We start from the raw sequence: 7,188 nt of genomic DNA on the forward strand, positions 1-7,188 counted from the left end.
AGCATTTTTAAAACATTGACCAAACAGTTACCAGCTAGGCCAGATGTTTTAGGCTAGTTACCAAGCTGACAACCAGCCTGAGCTTTCCAAGTCATAGCTATTAGCTAGTCATAAGGGTTAGGCTATTAGCTAGTCATAAGGGTTAGGCTATTAGCTAGTCATAAGGGTTAGGCTTCAGTCTTAGGCTACATTCATTGTTGCAATCAACAGCCAGCAGGCTTACTATTTTTAAGAATCATAGATAAACAGATACCTAATGATATATCTAGCTACAGACTAGTTGTAGCTAGTTATCTAGATAGATAGCTAATAATTATATGGGTATCATACGTTTTCTTTGTAAGATAGCTAGCTAGCTACTGTAGAATCAGACACTAGCCAGTTCATTTTAGCTCTTAGCTAATACCAATGACACATGCTCTTCAAATTGACAATGTGAGAATTTTATTTTCTACAGTTATCAAAACATAAAAAAAGAGAAGAAAAGAGCTAGATAGCTAGCTACCTTGTCTCATTTCGGCTGACTGTCAAATCGGCTTGTTATCAGAAGTTCCTTTCACAGACTAATTTTACCAATCTGAAAATATATTATAATTACCAACATAAAAAATTATTGTATACAGTTTCTTACCTTAATATTGTTGTCCTGATTTCAATTACAATGCTGTCAATGTTGTGAGATCCCTTTCAGGTCCAGTGTAGGCGAGGTCCCTCCCGGTGGCAGCATTCACTTTCAGTCCCCTGACAAAACTCACAATATGCCCAATGCGTCGTTGGCTGGATACCTCTAATAAACGTTGTTCTATATCAAAATCCTAAAAATACAGATGTTTCTATGTTAAATGCGGATGTTTGGTATTAGTGGATGGAATACATCTCTTTGATTTACTTCCTAAAGTGTTTCAATTCCCCTTTAAGTTGCATGTTCACACTGTATTAACGTCTTCCAGGTCAGAGGTCAGACGTGTTGTTGTGTACTACTTCTCTCTCTGGGAAAATGAAAATACTGCAGCTATGCGTAATTCATTATGTATCTCTATCTGTCATTTATGAGTGTCTCTCAATCTATATTGTAAGAGTTTCACTCTGTCTCCTGTTTGTCCTGTATGAGTCCTTCACTCTGTCTCTCAGTCTGTCCGGTACGAGTCCTTCACTCTGAATCTTAGTCTGTCCTGCATGAGTCCTTCACTCTGTCTCTCAGTCTGTACTCGATTAACCCATTACTCTATGATTGTCTCTCAGTCTGTTCTGTTTGAGTCCTTCACTCTGTCTCTCAGTCTCTCCAGTATGAGTCTTTCACTCTGTCTCTCAGTCTGTACTGTATGAGTCCTTCACTCTGTCTCTCTGTCTACGGAGTCCACATTAGGCCAGAATGACACCAATTCATTGTGAAGTCTTATGTTGGTCTGACACAACGTTTGTGGACGTGTGATTCTGTCCTATACAATGCATGCATGCTAAGAGTAGGTGCAAGGGCAATTTCAATGTGATAAATAACTTTTTTACTGCAGTAAACTCCCCTAGGGCTTCAATCCAGTGATCTTCTAGGCATCCCTAAGTACTGGGAAACACCCAATAATGTTTTGTTCGGTTTGACACTGTTATTTCACACCACGTACTGTTTTTTTCAGTTTATCCTTATCCAATTCAAACATATCCAATAATATTAAACCCATATTGAGTTTAAAATAAGAACAAATGGGGTACAAATTGTGAGTGATGATTTTGTAAATCCATCCCAATGGTGGAACAAGCTCCCTCACGACGCCAGGACAGCGGAGTCACTCACCACCTTCCGGAGACATTTGAAACCCCACCTCTTTAAGGAATACCTGGGATAGGATAAAGTAATCCTTCTACCCCCCCCCCCCCCCCCTTTACTCCAACCCACCCCCCACCCCCACCCCCAAAAAATAAAAAATAAAATAAAAAAATAAATAAACATTGTAAAGTGGTTATCCCACTGGCTATAAGGTGAATGCACCTATTTGTAAGTCGCTCTGGATAAGAGCGTCTGCTAAATGACGTAAATGTAAATGTAAATGTAAATGTTATTGCACTGATACCATCATTTTACTGCAGCGGGCTAAATCAGGATGACACAGAGTGTTTCTTGGTAGACTTAAACAAATCTACCTTGAAACAAAAGTATACACCTCACACACATGGTTATGGGCTTAAAAAAAAGAAGACACCTGTACCATGTCAGATATACAGGTCCCGTGTAGCTCAGTTGGTAGAGCATGGCGCTTGCAACGTCTAGGTTGTGGGTTCGATTCCCACGGGGGGCCAGTATGAAAATAAAATAAAAATTAATGCACTCACTAACTGTAAGTTGCTCTGGATAAGAGCGTCTGCTAAATGACTAAAATGTAAATATAGAGTTGAAATGTATTCAATTTTGAGTTTGCATCCCAGAATTTCACTTTATATACATCACAGAAGACTGAAATGTAAAAAAACAACAAAAAAAACAAAACACACACACAAACACACACACCCGCTCACCTACACACCTGTCTTAAACAAACACATTATTTCAGCACTTTGTAAATATAGCACCCAGTATGTTGCGTGAGTTAAAATAGCTGAATGATTGTGTTTGAATGATCGTGCCTAAAGGGTGAAACATGTGGCACCTGGGTAGCTGACTCTTTGTCGACCTTTGTGCGTGTATGCGCACGTGTGAGTGCGTGTGTGTGTGTGTGTGTCTGTATGGCCAAGCCTCCAAGATGGGACGGATCGAAGTCTGAGTGACAGCTGGTAAGGAGCTAAATCAAGATGGAGCCTTCACCTCAACCAGGAACACCCCGGGCCATGAATCTGACAGGTGCACAGTTGGGCTCCAGTGTGTCATCGATCATCTTTATCTCTCACTGCATGTGGTTTACAAGGCTCACTGTTACTACACACGTGTTTTTGTGTGTACACGTTTTCAGGCATGTGTGTATGCATGTCACACACATACACACACACACACACACACGTTTTTGTTTGTGTGGAAAATGGAGCCCTTAGTGTAGCCTGCACCTGTTGAAGTTTGTTGTTGTGCATATAGCCTACACTGCCTTTACACTGATGGGATAAAGGGATGCAGTCATATGTGGCTTTGTCAGTGAGAAAACACAGGATGAGAACCACTGGGCAAACACTGGTTCAATGTAATTTGTCAATGTATTGTGACGTGGAATCAACATGGAAAATACATCAACCAGTACTGTTTTCATTTAATTTCAACCAGCATTGTAAACATTGAAATCAGGGTAAAACTTGAACTTAAATACATTGACTGGCTAACAGGTTTTTACATCAAACTAATTTACATTTTTACCTTTGGATATTGTCTTGTATTTGAAGGATTGTTGGTTGATTTCAAATGTAATCTACCAGTTATTAATATGTTTGATTCATGTCTCCATCAACCAAAAAAGTTGAAGTATTGGACTAAATTAAATTAAACTTTATTTGAAGTGCATTTCAATTTAGATTTGATTTAGTGCTATTCTTTAACTTAGATGTTTGGTTGAGATGGAGACGTGAATCCAACATGTCACTCATTAATTAGTAGACAAACTGGATATTGAATTGTGAACACAAATATGAACATTTAAGGAGATGTACAGTGTCTTGCGAAAGTATTCACCCCCCTTGGCATTTTTCCTATTTTGTTGCCTTACAACCTGGAATTAAAATAGATTTTGGGGGGGTTTGTATCATTTCATTTACACAACATGCCTATCACTTTGAAGATGCAAAATATTTTTGGGGTCAAACAAACAAGAAATAAAGAAACTTGAGTGTGCATAACTATTCACCCCCCCAAAGCCAATAGTTTGTAGAGCCACCTTTTGCAGCAATTACAGCTGCAAGTCTCTTGGGGTATGTCTCTATAAGCTTGGCACATCTGCTCCAGCTCCTTCAAGTTGGATGGGTTCCGCTGGTGCACAGCCATCTTTAAGTCAAACCACATATTCTCAATTGGATTGAGGTCTGGGCTTTGACTAGGCCATTCCAAGACATTTAAATGTTTCCCCTTAAACCACTCAAGTGTTGCTTTAGCAGTATGCTTAGGGTCATTGTCCTGCTGGAAGGTGAACCTCCGTCCCAGTCACAAATCTCTGGAAGACTGAAACAGGTTTCCCTCAAGAATTTCCCTGTATTTAGCGCCATCCATCATTCCTTCAATTCTGACCAGTTTCCCAGTCCCTGCCGATGAAAAACATCCCCACAGCATGATGCTGCCACCACCATGCTTCACTGTGGGGATGGTGTTCTCGGGGTGATGAGAGGTGTTGGGTTTGCGCCAGACATAACGTTTTCCTTGATGGCCAAAAAGGTAAATTTTAGTCTCATCTGACCAGAGTACCTTCTTCCATATGTTTGGGGAGTCTCCCACATTCCTTTTAGCGAACACCAAACATGTTTGCTTATTTTTTTCTTTAAGCAATGGCTTTTTTCTGGCCACTCTTCCATAAAGCCCAGCTCTGTAGAGTGTACAGTTTAAAGTGGTCCTATGGACTGATACTCCAATCTCCGCTGTGGAGCTTTGCCGCTCCTTCACGGTTATCTCTGGTCTCTTTGTTGCCTCTCTGATTAATGCCCTCCTTTTATAACCCAACCCTGATCTGTACTTCTCCACAACTTTGTCCCTGACCTGTTTGGAGAGCTCCTTTGTCTTCATGGTGCCGCTTGCTTGGTGGAGCCCCTTGCTTAGTGGTTTTGCAGACTCAGGGGCCTTTCAGAACATACTGAGATCATGTGACACTTAGATTGCACACAGGTGGACTTTATTTAACTAATTATGTGACTTCTGAAGGTAATTGGTTGCATCAGATCTTATTTAGGGGCTTCATAGCAAAGGGGGTGAATACATATGCACGCACACTTTTCCGTTATTTTTTCATTTCACTTCACCAATTTGGACTATTTTGTGTGTGTCCATTACATGAAATCCAAATAAAAATAAACTTAAATTACAGGTTGTAATGCAACAAAAATAGGAAAAACCCAGGGGAACACTTTCCAAGGACACTTTAGCAAGGCACTGTATCTTCTGCTTGATAGAATATCATATAAAAGAATAACATATAAAAGACAATTATAAAGTAACAAGTTATTATTCATATCATGAATTTGGCTAATCCTACTGTATACGGCAAATCCAATCAACTGGCAATTCTAACTTCCAAAACCAGATCCAAGCAACCATGGACAAATGATAGATAAACCCACGATTCCAACAACTCAAAACCCACTTCACTCTGAATTTATTTTCACATAAAGCTTGTGTAAGAAAAGTTAGAGGAGTTCCATTCAACTATTCAGTGTTATTTAGGTAGTCTACGCAAATGATTATGAAACCTGACCAATGTCTAATTGTGTTGAAATGATACCTCAGCAGAATCTGACACAGCTTGTTTCCAAAACTAAGCAGGGTAAATAAAGGTAGGCATCTGGATGGTACACTTGTTCTCACTGAAGTGCATTACCCCTCATATACCAGTAGGAGTCACTGTTCAGGGAGGAATCGTTGGACTGTGGCTTCTCATTTTATTTAAATATATTTTATTTAGGTAGATGGCATGACGTTGAAACAATGAAGTTGATTTAAACATACCATTTTACTCTCAACATTGAAACAAGGTCACATAAAATATGTCATTTCAACCACCCAATTGAAAATAGGATGAAAACAATTTTTACCTTTCTATGTGGAATTTAACGCAATTTCGACGTATACAGTTGAAGTCGGAAGTTAATATACACCTTAGCCAAATACATTTAAACTCAGTTTTTCACAATTCTTGACATTTAATCCTAGTAAAAATTCCCTGTCTTAGTCAGTTAGGATTACCACTTTATTTTAAGAATGTAAAATGTCAGAATAATAGTAGAGTGAATTATTATTTTCAGTTTTTATGTATTTCATCATATTCCCAGTGGGTCAGAAGTTTACATACACTCAATTAGTATTAGGTAGCATTGCCTTTAAATTGTTTAACTTGGGTCAAACGTTTCGGGTAGTCTTTCACAAGCTTCCCACAATAAGTTGGGTGAATTTTGGCTCATTCCTCCTGACAGAGCTGGTGTAACTGAGTCAGGTTTGTAGGCCTCCTTGCTCGCACACGCTTTTTCAGTTCTGCCCAAACATTTTCTATAGGATTGAGGCCACTCCAATATCTTGACTTTGTTGTCCTTAAGCCATTTTGCCACAACTTTGTCCATTTGAAAGACCCATTTGTGACCAAGCTTTAACTTCCTGACTGATCTCTTGAGATGTTGCTTCAATATATCCACATAATTTTCCTTCCTCATGATGCCATCTATTTTGTAAAGTACAACAGTCCCTCCTGCAGCAAAGCACCCCCACAGCATGATGCTGCCACCCCCGTGCTTCACGGTTGGGATGGTGTTCTTCGGCTTGCAAGCGTCCCCCCTTTTCCTCCAAACATAACGATGGTCATTATGGCCAAACAGTTCTACTTTTGTTTCATCAGACCAGAAGACATTTCTCCAAAAAGTACGATCTTTGTCCCCATGTGCAGTTGCAAACTGTAGTTTGGCTTTTTTATGGCGGTTTTGAAGCAGTGGTTTCTTCCTTGCTGAGCGGCCTTTCAGTTTATATCGATATAGGACTCGTTTTACTGTGGATATAGATACTTTTGTACCTGTTTCTTCCAGCATCTTCACAAGGTCCTTTGCTGTTGTTCTGGGATTGATTTGCACTTTTCGCACCAAAGTACGTTCATCTCTAGGAGACAGAATGCGCCTCCTTCCTGAGCGGTATGACGGATGTGTGACCCCATGGTGTTTATACTTGCAAACTATTGTTTGTACAGATGAACGTGGTACCTTCAGGCATTTGGAAATTGCTCCCAAGGATGATCTGAGGTCTTGGCTGATTTCTTTTGATTTTCCCATGATGTCAAGCAAAGAGACACTGAGTTTGAAGGTAGGCCTTGAAATACATCCACAGGTACACCTTCAATTGACTCAAATGTTGTCAATTAGCCTATCAGAAGCTTCTAAAGCCATGACATCATTTTTTTTGAATTTTCCAAGCTATTTAAAGGCACAGTCAACTTAGTGTATGCAAACTTCTGACTCACTAGAACTGTGATACAGTTAATTATGAGTGAAATAATCTGTCTGTAAACAATTGTTGGAAAAATGCACAAAGTAGATATC

The sequence above is a fragment of the Coregonus lavaretus genome (assembly GCF_964263955.1).
Source record: "Coregonus lavaretus genome assembly, chromosome: 16".
In the NCBI taxonomy this organism is placed as follows: domain Eukaryota; kingdom Metazoa; phylum Chordata; class Actinopteri; order Salmoniformes; family Salmonidae; genus Coregonus; species Coregonus lavaretus.